The following is a 14,755-nucleotide window of genomic DNA, read 5'->3' as shown; positions in this document are numbered from 1 at the left end:
AATGCCATTAGGTGGCCTCCAAATCTTCTTTATCACGGATCTAGATCTCATGCGCTACTATACAATAATGTAACTATGCAAATTGGCATTTGTGCGCTGTTCCACGCGATGAGATCTCTATTGTGTCATGGACATATTAAAACGTCGCCGTGAAAAAACTTCAGAAGATCTATGTTTCATTCCTTTTTAGAATGCTCTATCGATATGGTCAATTGTGTAACCATATAGAGTCCAAAATGTTTTCATTTGATTTATGGCAGTGCAATATTGGTTTCGTTGTGTGCAACCGATCTTTGTCACTCCTTTTGCACACCAACATTCTTCCAAGAGACTTCTCTTCAACCTTGCCAACTATTTGATTTCATAAGAATGCATGCCTTTTCTCACATGAAAACGATCCCTTTGATGTTGATATTTTACCGATGGTCGATCAGTGGTTGGCTGGGAAGTTTGTGCATGCATTCTCTATTAACATAACAAGACATCTCAATTTTTGAATCTGAAATTATTGGTTGATCCAAAATTTTGTGTGGAACAAATTAGTACTTTACATAACATCAGTGTGGTATATTTATCCAAAATAAAGTTACCTTAATAATCTTAAATACAAAAAGGGATAACTAGGGATGTTTTGAGTTGCATAAAGTTGGTAGGTCAATTGACTTTGAAACTTTTGCCACCACCCATGCTGCACGCAACTTATAGTATGTTCCTCCCATAAAATAATAATATAGATTAACTTGTTAAGTTTAAAAACACGACATAATAATCATTCTCGCACCATGAACATATGAAAATGTCGTGATAAGACCTTTGTTCTCTTGTACCATTTCTAGGTTCCTAGTTTTCCACATATCTAGTTTGAAATATAAGTTAAGTAAATTCAATTTCTCTTTCGGCATGTGTCAAAAAAAATGATGCATTGTACTCTCTCAATCCAAATTTGTAGTAATTGTTGAAGTTTAAATCATCACTATAAATAAAGCTAGAGATGATGCCTCGTGCGTTGCTGCGGGTATCTGTTGAAATTATTTCAATGAGATTTGTTAGTATGAAATATTAGTAGTTAGACTAAATTGAAACTATCATATAATTTAGCATTATATTGGCATATTCTATAGTTGTAGAATATTTATTACATATGAGTAGTATGCATGGTGCATTTTAAGGCATAGATGGCATATTTGCATGTAAGAGAACTCAAGTTAGTGGGGGGTCAATTATCTAGGTCATGCATGGTGGCATGGTGAGGTGGCATAGTTGCATATTAAGAGAATTAGAGTTAGTGGGGATCAACTATATAGGATATATGTGATTCATAATATTATGGTAATAGTTACAAATGCTTAGAACGAAAAAAAAACTTTCGGATACGAATCAAGTGGTATCAAAAAATTGTGTCACAACATTCCGATACTATAGAATTTATTAAATTCCACAAACTTTAATTGTTAGTTATAAGCTCACAGACGTAAGAAAGGGTTTTTGGATTCAAATCAAAGGGTTTTTGGATTCAAATCAACTGGTGCCAAATTCTAAATGTAAATAGTATAAAAATCACCGCAAATTGGGGTTGGGGTTGCTCATAACCACTACTTTGTACTCCTTCCGATCCATAATCTATAATAAGTGTCGCAGTTTTGAACTTATGTTGAACTAACCTTAATTCAAGACTGCAGCTCTTATTTTGGATCGGATAGAGTACCATTTTACTGAGGACCATCTCCATTCGGGCAGGTTGGTGCACATTACTAAGATGGATGCTTAAAAGGTGGATTCGAGATTCTGACGTGCATGTGTTACTTTTCGTTGGAGGTTCGAACCTTACAGAAAAGTCTAAAAATGATCTACGGGAGATCAATATATATGGTCTCCTGAGTGGACTACTAAAATGTACATCCGAGCAGACAGACTTTTTAGTCAAAAATATAACAAGGTTATGGTTGGCAACTCTAGTCCCCCTAGTTAAAACTTTTTTTTGTGGAAAAGTTAAAACTTGAATCTATACGTCAAAATACACCTTATACTCCCTCCGTTTTTATTTAGTCCGCGTACTAGCTTTGGTCAAAGTCAAGCTTTGTAAACTTTAATCAAGTTTATAAACAAAAATATTAACATATACAATAACATATCAATATCATTAGATCTATTATTGAATGCACTTTCACATCATATGGATTTGTTATGGTAAATATTTATATTGTTTTCTACAAACTTGGTCAAAGTTTATGAAGTTTGACTTCAGTCAACTCTAATATGCGGAGTAAATAAAAACGGAGGGAGTATTTCCTAACCGAGGAGTACTGTACTTTATATACATTGGGTATCACACGCGTTAAATAAAGATGTGGAGTTGGCTCTTTCTTCAGTTTTGCTATACTGTTTACTCCTTTTGAATACTGGCAAAAATAACTATTCGCCAAAAAAGGAGTACTAGGTAGAATTACCCGCAAAGGAGTACTTTTTTCCCTTTCCCCCTTTATTTGCTGAGAAAGTGTCCCTATGTTTTGGAAGGAAGCGAGGGCTTAGTATCGTAAAACTGTCTAACCGAAATATATTTCAATCATGCTGTGTGCCGGACTTTATGGAAAGTACATCCAAGCTTTGAATAATTGCCAGATAGAGCAGTAGATCTAGAGCACCGATGCTCGAGGAAAAGGTTAAGGAGGCATTTGTGTCGTGCATGGTGGGGCTCCACCCTTGTTGCATGCGGTATACTCCGTATATCCCATGTTTAATCATGTTTTACTCTTGATGGTCGTGGGTGGTTTTCGTCTTGATCGTGGATTCTTAGCTGAAATTTTATTTTGACAGTGAAGTTCTAGAATGCCGGCAAAGTAGCAACGGGATGACCGGCCAGGAAAGGTTAAGGCTCAACTTCGGCTACGTGCGTTCTCACTCTCGATCGGCCGTGCGAGGAAACTTCAGTCATGAGCTGCTCAAGCTTCGTCCGCAACATTATCAAATACATATATCAAGCGCACTCGCAGAAAGGGGTACCTGAACTGTTTCATTTGGAATTCATGTGAAGTTCTATACATTCCAGTGGAAGTATTTGTTTTCCGAAAAGAGTGTGAGTTCGACGCGCACAGCCCTCAGTTACTTACTTATTGCAGAGTTTAAAAGCATCCAAAGTGTCTTAAGTGCGATAAAAAAGCCAGAAGGGCGAACCAAGAAAAAAAATACAATCGAGTGCTAACAAGAAATATGAAGCATCATGCATGATGCATCACATAGTCAATCATTAGTTCCCTAACCCTGCAAAAAAATCATTAGTTCCCTAAAAAACATTCAATCATTAATCTACCATTTTAATCGATTTAATAAACTCCAAGCTATCATCTTTCATTGGTTGCATCCAAAGACAAAGAAAGGACCATGTATGGATCCAATGAATGGTTCCGCTACTTCCGTAGATGACCAGTAGCACCAGTGGTAAAACTACTGTTCAATGAACATGAAAAATTATTATCAGGCCTAAGGTTTTTTCCGTTAGAAATTTTTTGAAGAAACATTTGTATTTTTTTCTGTGTAAGCATGATTCTAAAGACAAGATATTCTATGCTGGTCGATCAGATAGTTTTAATGGCGGGCTCATGTGTATTGTTAATGTTCTGCAAGGTCATCTCGGTGACGGCCACTTCGCCAACATGTTTGTTTGGACGTTAACATCCGCACGTAAATATCCGACATATCTTTCAGTCGTGTGTCGTTGTTTTCGGCCCGTGAGATGGCCGTGACCAGATGGACGTCGACGACTGAAGATCGATGACCTAGTCTCTTGATTAACCCAGGATTAAATGCGTTCATGAGATCGCGTCTTCCTTTTCTCCGACAATTAAATGCACTCTTGATCGCTCGCGTATGTCAAAGTGCGAGTGTAAGTCGTCTGCCTTTTTAAAGTGTGCCCTCACTCTCATTTCGGTCTCATCAGCCCACCAAAGAGAGGCAATAAATCTAACAAACAGTAAAAAATGAACCGTTTGTCTAACGCGGGCCTGTACCGGTCCGCTGAGCGGTCCGGATACGATTTCCTCTGTAAACCGGAGACAAACGTGGGGCCTTTGCGGGAGTTCGGACCGATCTCACACCCGCTTCTGAGCGCCCTGACTCACCAAAATCCCCTCACCCGCCCCTCCCGCGCTTTCCTTTCGATGCACGCATCTCTTACCACGTCGTATTCATGCAGGTCCGGAGCATGTGGAGGCCGGCATTGATGTCGCGATGTGACGGAGGGAGGGAGAGCGGCGCTGACCGACACGGCCTCTCGGCAGCCGCCGCTTGAATGCAGACGCGGGTTCCTGAGGAACCAACTACAGTCGCTGCACCGCATCGAAGCGGTCGGCCGGCCCTTCGCATGGCCTGGCCACGGCTATATAAAACGCACTCCAGCGCCATTCACATCGCATCCTCCTCATCATCATCCTTATCCACTCTGCCCACCCATCTTCGTCCACATCTTCGGTGATGGGCAAGTCATGTCCGCCAGCGCTAGCAGGCGGTTTCGGGGCGGGATCTGGCGGGTCGTGGCGATGTCGCCCATGAACTCCGGGGCCGTCGTCCTCATCGGCAGGTGGCTCCTCGACGAAGGCGGAGATCGTCATCTCCTCCAACGACGAGGAGGACAAGTAGCCGCCACCGGTAGTCCGCGCCTGCAGGGTCAGGCAGCTCTACATCGCCATCGATGCGGAGTTCGAGGAGTAGATGGAGCTGATGCGTTGTCGCTCCGTCGTCCACATCAACGGTACGGCTCTGCCACCGGGGACGCTCCTCCCCGTGAAGCCGGAGCCGGCATCCCCTTCACCCTCTCCACCGCTGCCAACGACGCCTCCTCCAACGACCGCCGCGCTCACCCCATCCCATGTCCTCGATGGCCGCGACCGCACTGTGCACTGCTCGGGAGGAAGCAGAGGTGTCAGTGTAAAAACCGGCGGACCTCGAGATAGGGGGTCCCGAGCTGTGGATCTCGAACGGATAATAACAGGAACAAGGGAGACGATATTTACCCAGGTTCGGGCCCTTTTAATGGAGGTAAAACCCTACGTCCTGCTCTTGTTTATATTATGGGGGGTGTATCAAGTACAAAGTTGATCTACCTCGAGATAATAGATGGGTTCTAACTCTAGGGCTAGGTGAATAAGATTGTATTCAAGTCCCCTCTACTGGCTAAACCCCTTGTCTTAAATACACGCCAAATAGGGCACCACGGGTTACAAGGTCGGTAACTTGGCATGGAGGCGGCGGGAGAAGTCTTGGAGTATACGTCAAGTCTTTGGCAGAGGCAATCTTGATCTCGCTTCCGGCGTGCAACTTCCGGAGTCCATCTTAGGGAGAATGTGCGTCCACTGACCCAGCCTAAGGATTATGGGCGGACTAGGTTAGTACCCCCCCCCCAGTTCAGGACACCGACGAGAGAGGATCATCTGCGAGCTTCAGGCGGCCGCCGGGAAGCCTTGTCGCGACGCCGCCACCTTCCGCCGCCACAAGCTTGACGACGACGACTCTGACACCGGGTCGGGCCACGATGACGGAGGAGGGAGGCGCCTGCCAGCCTGGCATGGCCTACGAGGTCACCGTCAAGTATAGGATAGTTTAGGGTTTTATTTTTAGGTTTTTAGTTCACCGGGCGAAATATCGACCGGTTTTATGTACAAATTATCCTATCTAGTTTCAATGAAATCCGCTGCATTTATATCAAAATTTGCCCGGTTTGATCAAATTTTATCTGATTGGTTAGAGTTGTTGTGAAAATGTATGCAGCTACGGTTGGATGGATGTCTTCTGCGTCTGTGTCCGTAGACTGGTCCCGTTTGTCGGGGGATGGGTGCGGGAGGAAATTTGCGGGTTGCCGTTGGAGATGCCCTTATGGCTATATGATGTTGCCATGTCTGCATACCAAGCTTATAGTCGACACGTACAATAGTTAGATATAAGTACGTGTTACTTTATTAATATATGGTCCATCTCCCACTCTCACATAGTGTCTAGAGCATGTGTTGTAGTTGGCTCTTATTCTGTAGCCGGCTCCTCTTCTCTTCCCTCCATGTAATAAAAAATAATAATATTTTAACTATTATAGCCTACTTACATAATTTTATTGAACTTGCTCTCAAGAAAAAAAAAGGATTTCAATCGATTTTGCCAATGGTTGACCAACAATTCTTCCTCCTTCATCTGTTTTCCTTCTCCACACGACTCCTCTGCCTGTGCCACCGGCCGAACTGTCAGCTCCATCCACCCATGGCCGCTTTGCTTTGCCTGATTCCACCCAAGGCCATCCCTCCTCTCTTCTTCCCCACTAATTTTTTCGTTGAAAATCCCACACCCCTTCCCCCGACCAAAACCTGTCAACCCCATGCCGCTCCTTCGTCGGACACCGCGGCTAGTCGCGCTGTCCCGTCTGTCGGTGGTCCTGATGAGGCCTCGCCGCCTCATCGGGGACTTCGGCCTTGCCTCAACCTCGTTTCTCTGCACCACTTCTTCATCAAAACTCGAAAGTGATTAAAACTAAAAGAAAATTCAATTGTCTGGGGATTAGCAAACATATTAGTAGGATGCTACAGTTAACCACATAACAAGAGCACTTGCACAACGTTTTGGAAGTGGCAAGTAAAGAAGAGGTACAGAGAAAAGTGCACACTAACTACTAACAACTCACTCTATTCTAAAGTATAATAGTATAAAGGTGGACGCGGAGTTTCTGCTCCTGGGCTCATCTGCACCCGCATTCAGAAAAAGAAAATACTAGAATTTTTCTAAAAAATTCAAATTTTTTTATGATAGATAATTTGATGCATGAAGTCCGCTTCAAATTCAATCAACTGGACATCCGAGCAGCTCTTAGCAAAAAAGACAAAATCAGGATCTGTAAAAAAAATTACTTTTCATGTGCTGTTCTGATCCGATTATTTTTCTTTTTGCCGAGAGCTGCTTAAAATGTCCAAATAAGTTGAAATTTGGAACGGAGCTCACGCATCAAATTATCTACCACATAAAAAATAGATTTTCTATAAAATTTTCTATTATTTGTTTTATTTTTATTTTCTGAGCGGGGCAGATGAGTCTGGGCGTCGAGTTGGGTTTCTGTATAAAGGCTTCATCATAAGTTCAACTTTATATACTTTGATCAGTTTATAGAAAATATATACTCCCTCTGTCCGGAAATACTTGTCAAAAATAAATGAAAGGAGATGTATCTAGATGTATTTTAGTTCTAGATACATTCCTTTTTATCCATTTTGATGACAAATATTTTCAGACGGAGCGAGTATATCTACAATATCAAACTCATAACCATAGATCCATCTTGAAATATATTTTCATATTGTAGTTATTTATTTATTTTTTATTCACTTTTTGCGGGAAAACTTCCAATATATTCATCTTCAATCATGGTAATACAACGAAAACTAGAAATAATAAAATTACATCCAGATCCGTAGACCACCTAGCGACGACTACAAGCACTGAAGCGAGCCGAAGGCGCGCCGCTGTCATCGTCCCTCCCTCACCGGAGCCGGACAAACCTTGTTGTAGTAGACAGTCGAGAAGTCGTCGTGCTAAGGCCTCGTAGAACCAACACACCAGAACAGCAACCGCCGCAGATGAAGAGTGTAGATCAAAAAGATCCAACCATATAATAAGATGTCCTTGATTTTTAAAATCTCAAAGGCACAACTTCGACTATGAACTCATAATAGGCGTGAAATATCACAAAGAAGCGTAACATAAAATAATTTCTGTAAGGCACTTCTTATATAGTTGTGGCGATTAACATGAACAGAACTTCTACATGATTGCCCGTGAGCGATCGATCGCGACGAGGAACCTTTTGCTGCCACACCTAAACTACTCTCGTAAATATCGACCCTACGCGTGATTATGAGACGGAATCTGTGAGGCATGATGCGGCCGGTGGTTTCTAGATTAGGTTAGACCTGACGGCCGGGAATGCCTTTATAACGCATCTAGTGATCAAATAGTGTATTATTTGCTTTGGAGACTGTTGGTTATCAATAATGCTAAACATATAAAGAGTTACACGCAATTACACGCTGACTCCTTATCTATTGATCAATCAAATTAACTCTCTTTGTAAAATCTTATAACTCGTTTGTACGGATAGCATTACTCTTATAAAGACATTTCCGGCCGTGTGCAATGGTTATTGGGCCAAAGCAGATTATGTCAAAGAGAGGGTGGTCGGCTCCGGTGCCGGCTCGACGCAGGCCCAGCGCTTTCCCCCTACAATGCTCGTCGACAGAGTCGGAGCTGCCTGGTCGTCGGCGTGTGCGGTGGACTGTTTGGCATCGACCGACGCAGGCCTCGACGCTTGTTCGTGGTTTTCTCTTCGACGGCGTGTGTGCGTTCTTGTGTGGGTTGCCAGGTCGCCCTGTGTGCCTGGTTTTTGCGGGCATGTTAACGGTTTTCGTCCGGTTTTCCGTTAATTAACTGGGCACCTCTCTTCGACTTTTTTTAATGAATCGGGCCCTAAGGGACCGCGTTTCAAAAAAAATACTCCGTACATACCATCAACAGAAAAGGCAGCACGTACGAGTGGAGTGGCCAGTGACCTGCTGCAGTGGACTAACCATGAAATACCTCTATATCTAGGTATAAGACCTGTCGCCTGCCTCGTCACCTCGTCGCCATTATCACAGGCCTAAGGGCATCTCCAACTATGAACCCGAACAGGACACCGTATCCGTCCACGAACATGGATATGAGAGCCAACCATCCAACCGTAACCATAGATGTCTAAAGACATTTCATAAGAAATTTAACGAAAGTGAGGACACCATATCTGTCCACGAACACGGATATGAAAGCCGACCATCCAATCGTAACCACAAATGTCCGAAGACATTTCATAAGAAATTCAACAAAAGTGAACAAATTTGACACATATTTAAACATACCAGACGATTTTCATTCATACTTAGATAATTTATGTAAAAACCGGATGTTTTCCATCTAAACCGGAGTGATAATTTATTACATTTCGACATATCTCAACTAAACCATACTTTAAACCGGATGAGCCCGCCAAGCTTAGCTTCAACGGAAGTGTAGAGACTGAACGCACTATTTTGTATTGAGCTTCAGATCATATATATACAGATTACAACACCACAACGCACACCCGTACTTGTCTAACCAACTAACAGACTCCCACTATCTACCCTGGAAGCTAGGAGGCAGGCGAGGCATGCCGGTCGTGATTAGTTGGAGAAGTACGTGGGCCTGCAGACTCATTCCAACACCCCCCCGCAGACAGAGCGTCGCCGTTGGTGACGCACAGGCTGGACCTGAAATCCTCAAACGTGGCGGTCGGCAGCCCTTTGGTCATGATGTCAGCGAACTGCGAGGTGGTCGGCACATGCAGGACGCGAAACTGACCAAGAGCAACCTTCTCACGAACAAAGTGGATGTCGAGTTCGATGTGCTTGGTCCGGCGGTGATGTACAGGATTCTGAGCAAGGTAGACGGCTGACACATTGTCACAGTAAACAACCGTGGCTCTGTCGATGCCGGAGTGAAGCTCCTGGAGAAGCTGTCGCGTCCAACAGCACTCGGCGACGGCATTGGCCACAGCGCGGTACTCCGCCTCTGCACTGGACCTGGACACGGTGGGTTGCCTCTTGGACGACCAAGAGATGAGCGACCCACCAAGAAACAGGCAATAACCGGAGGTGGAACGTCGTGTGTCGGGGCAGCCAGCCCAGTCGGCGTCACTGTATGCGACGAGCTCATGCGGCGGTGAGGAGCTGATGGTTATGCCGTGGCTGACAGTCCCGCGGACATAGCGAAGGATGCGCTTCACCATGGACCAGTGGGGCTGCCGGGGAGCGTGCATGTATAAGCACACCTGTTGAACAGCATAAGTAAGATCCGGGCGCGTCAATGTGAGATACTGCAGTGCACCGGTGATACTGCGGTAGGAGGTGGCATCATCCGCAAGTTCTCCGTGGGAGGCAGAGAGCTTGGACCGCGTGTCGACCGGAGTTGGGGCCGGCCTGCAGTTGGTCATGCCAGCGCGATGTAGTAGGTCCTCGGCATACTGATGTTGATGAAGAAAGAACCCCGCCGAGGTGCGCCGCACTTGGATGCCGAGGAAGAAGTGCAGCGCGCCTAAGTCCTTCAGCGCGACGGCGGCGGTGAGTTGTGCGATGACACGGCGGAGCAATACGTCTGACGAGGCGGTGAGGACGATGTCGTCGACGTAGAGTAGCAGGTAGGCGATGTCGTGGCCGTGACGATAGACAAAGAGCGAGGCATCGGAGCGAGTCGCCGTGAACCCAATGGAACGTAGACAGGTGGTGATCTTCGTGAACCAAGCACGTGGAGCCTGCTTGAGGCCGTAGAGCGACTTGGAGAGAAGACACACATCATGTGGGCGTGCCTCGTCGAGAAAACCCGCTGGCTGCTGACAGTAGACATGCTCGGTTAGTTCACCGTGGAGAAAGGCGTTTTTAACGTCAAGCTGGTGGACCGGCCAATTCCGAGAGGCGGCGAGCTGAAGGACGATGCGGATGGACGCCGGCTTGACGACAGGCGAGAAGGTGTCATGGTAATCGATGCCGTGACGCTGGGTGAAGCCACGGACGACCCACCTCGCCTTGTACCGATCCAAAGTGCCATCGGGATGTAGCTTGTGGCGAAAAATCCACTTGCCGGAGATGACGTGGGCGCCGGGCGGCCGAGGAATCAAGGTCCAGGTAGCGTTGGCGCGGAGGGCGTCAAATTCCTCCTGCATGGCCTGTCGCCAGTGAGCATCCGCGAGGGCTGCTCGAACCGACGTGGGAACAGGTGATGGAGAAGGCACGGTGGCAGTGAGGATGTAGTCATCGTCGTACTGCGTATTGCGGCGAGTGATGCCCGCGCGAGCCCGTGTCACCATGGGATGAGCTCGGCCGGGCGGCGAAGGTGGGGTAGAGCCACCGGCGAAGACCACAGGGGAGCTGCAGCCACTGGTCGCGCTCGACGAGGAAGGTGCAGGCGATTCTGCAGCTGTGCCGGGCGAGACTGCTGCCGTGGCAACAGAAGTCGCTGCCGAGGCGGCCGAATCTGCTGCCATGGCAGCCGTCCTGGGCGACGCACAAGCTGCAGCCGATCCCGGCGATGAAACTGCTGTCGTGGCAGCAGTAGTCGCGGCCGAGGCAGCCGATCCGGGGTGCGCTGCTGCTGTAGTCGGGGGTGTCGGAGCAGCAGGCGGCAGAGGCGGCGACCCAGCGAGGAGCAGTGGCGGCGAGGTGGTCCTGGTGAGGACGTAGTCGGACGCAGAGGGAGACGCCGAAACCTGCGCAAACGGGAAGGAGTGCTCGTCGAAAAAGACGTGACGGGATATGATGATCCGGCCTGTGGTGGGGTCGAAGCACTTGTAGCCAGCATGATCGGGAGGGTAGCCCAGAAACACGCACGCCTTAGATCGAGGGGAGAGTTTGTTGGGAGCTGTTGCTGTAGTGTTAGGGTAACATAGGCATCCAAAGACTCGTAGGTGGGAATAGGATGGGGTTTTTCCGTAGAGGAGCTCAAAAGGTGTGACATGTTGGCGAGGCCGGCACGGGCGCAGGTTGAGAAGATAGGTTGTGGTGGCGAGGGCGTCGGGCCAAAATCTAGGAGGCGTGGAAGAGTGGAAAAGGAGGCTACGCAGGCCCTCGGTGAGAGTTCGGATGATGCGCTCGGCACGCCCGTTCTGTTGAGAGGTGTAGGGGCAAGTGAGGTGGAAGACAACGCCGTGGGTGGAGAGAAAGTGGCGAAACGCTTTGTTGTCAAATTCACGGCCATTGTCGGTGTGGAAGGAGAGGATGGGTCGTTGGAACTGCGTGGCGACGTATGCATGAAATGTAATCAACACCTCAAAAACGTCAGACTTCCGCCGGAGAGGAAACGTCCAGGCAAAATGTGTGTGATCGTCAAGAACAACGAGGAAATACTGAAACCCGGAGTTGCTAAGTACCGGGGCAGTCCACACATCACAATGGAGCGTATGGAAGGCGAACGGCGCAATATTATTTGATTCACTGAAAGGCAAGCGTACATGTTTGGCTAGCTGACAGGCATGGCAAGTATGTGAGGTAGCTTTATTACAATGGAAATCAAAGTTGTCTAAAACATGTGATAAAGCAGCACGTCCGGGATGTCCAAGCCTTTGGTGCCATAAATCGGCTGTGAGGGCGACAAAGGCAGTGGGAGAAGCAGTAGCGCCGGAGGTGAGATGATAAAGATCGCCGCCGCTATTACATCGGAGCACCACCGTCCCAGTGCGAAGGTCCTTAACAGAGAAACCGAAAGGGTCAAATGTCACAGACACAAAATTTTCACGAGTAAGTGCGCGAACAGAGATCAAGTTTTTAATGAGAGAAGGAGAAATCAGAATATGACTAAGAGAGAGAGGGGTGGAAGAGGTGGCGATGGATGTGGAGCCAGTGTGGGTTATGGGAAGAGAAGCACCGTTGCCGACTAGGATATGAGATGGGAAGGAGGAGGGCCGAACAGCCGAGATCATACCGGGGTTGCCTGCCATATGTGACGACGCACCGGTGTCGAGGATCCAGTCACCGCCGCCGGAGTAGGGCTGCTGCTGCATGGCGAGAAGGGCGGCCTGAAGGGCGCTGGTGTCCCATGGGACCGGTGCGGCGGCTGGTGGCGGGCCGGCGCTGTAGGTTGTCGCAGCAAGCCCAAGCGGAGGACGAGGGCCGAGCAGACCAGCTGTAGGTGCAGCAGATGGGCGCATCGTCACGGGCCATGCGTTGAACGTGCCGGTCCAGGGGTTGACGCCGGCGTGGCCGTAGGACGGCGGACGTGCCGCGTACGCAGGGAGAGGTGGCGTAGCCTGTGGTGGAGGGGCCCCGCCGTGGCCACCTTGGCCGCCGCCGTTGCCGCCCTTGCGGCGCTTGCGGCCGCGCTGCCCGCCGCCGTTGCCCGCATGACCACTGGCGCCGCCTGGAACGCCATGGGCGCCGTTGCCACTAGGTAGACAGGGCACAGCAGATGGCGGAGCAGAAGGGGTAGGAGGCGGTGGAGCCGGAGGGCGCCCGGCGTAGAGCGCAGTCGCGGACTCGTGGGAGGCAGCGTGATCGATGCGGCGCTCTTCCTGGAGGAGGTAAGTGCGTGCTTGCAGGAACGTGGGCAGCTTGGAGTCGTCATACGTCATTGTAGAGATGGCGTGGGCGAACTTGTTGGAGAGCCCGCGGAGCATGTTGGAGACGAGGCCGCGGTCGGTCACCGGCATCCCGCAGTCGAAGAGCGTGTCGGCGAGGGTCTGGAGGCGGGTGAAGTAATCGGTGATGGAGAGGTCGTTTTGATGCAGGCCGTGGAACTCCTCCAGAGCGAGAATACCCTGCTGATTCCGATTAGAGAGGAAGAGCTGCCGGATCGCCGTCCAGAGCGTGTACGCCGTGGGGTTCCGGTGGTTGACCGCCCCCCGAACTTGGGCGGAGATGGAGCCGAGAAGCCACCGGATGATACACCAGTCGACCTGCGTCCAGACGGCGTCGGTGAGCCGGTTCCGGGCGTCAACAGTGCCATTGACATGGTCCTGGATGTTGTAGGACATGAGAAGGGCATGGAGGAAGGAGCTCCAGGTGGTGTAGTTGGGGGGGTGCAGCTCTAGGGTGACGGGCATGGCGGAGGCGATGTTGAGAGAGAGGATGAGGTGGAGAGGCACGGAGGGGCCGGCGGAGGGTGGATCGCCGAAGGGGTTTGTGCCGGAGCCGGAGCCGGCGGAGGAGAGATCAGAGAGATCCATCGATGAGCGGAAGCGAGGAAGGAGATCGTGGAAGTATCTGATACCATGTAGAGACTGAACGCACTATTTTGTATTGAGCTTCAGATCATATATATACAGATTACAACACCACAACGCACACCCGTACTTGTCTAACCAACTAACAGACTCCCACTATCTACCCTGGAAGCTAGGAGGCAGGCGAGGCATGCCGGTCGTGATTAGTTGGAGAAGTACGTGGGCCTGCAGACTCATTCCAACAGGAAGGGGAGGAGTGGTGGCCTTTCTAGAATCCGAGCGCCATCGGCTTCCCATGCTCTACTCTTCCTCGTTGTCGGCGGCGCCCGCGGACGTGACGGCTCCCTCGTCGTGGCAATCGGGCGCGGCCAAGGCGGAGCTGGTGACGTCATCCTCGTCCTTGTCATACACTTCATCCGCCACCTCGTCGATCTCCTAGCGGTTTCTAACTCCACTTGATGGACGCAGTACCGTCAGCGATCGCGGCAGATGTCACATGTGGAGTGGTATGATTGGAGCACCACCTGTTGCTCGCCCACATCCACGTCCGTCGTGATGCCGCCAGCGCGCGTTGCTCCTCTGTGCGTCGGTGCTCGTTGAGGAGGTGGAGGTTGTAGGCCTGGTCAGCCTGCGCTTGCTGGAACACCGTCTCCCGCTCTGCCAACACGATGCAGGTGTAGGGAGCATAGGCCTCGCCCATGATGATGCCGGCATGAGCCAGCAAGGACGGTGGTGTCGGCTCGTTGTCGGTCGTCCGGAGCGCTAGCTTCTGATGAGTTCGTCCGTCTGCCAGCCTCCCAGCCGGCTGCAATGGTGGGGATCTCCTTCTGCTACTCGAACGAGAGGTTTTCCCAGAAGGCTTTGGAGCTCGAGGAGGCCATGACGGGTGTGGTGCCGAGAGGAGATAGGAAGAGAAGGACGTTGGATGTGGCTGTCGCCGGGCTGTTTAAATAACGGAGCGACGTGAGAGGCGTGTTCGCTCTGGGCTGGCATGAAGGCGGCGCTGGC

Source organism: Triticum dicoccoides, chromosome 7B, assembly GCF_002162155.2.
Source record: "Triticum dicoccoides isolate Atlit2015 ecotype Zavitan chromosome 7B, WEW_v2.0, whole genome shotgun sequence".
Taxonomy (NCBI): Eukaryota; Viridiplantae; Streptophyta; class Magnoliopsida; order Poales; family Poaceae; genus Triticum; species Triticum dicoccoides.
The sequence above is the reverse complement of the archived record's forward strand: the minus strand, read 5'-3'. Positions refer to the sequence as shown.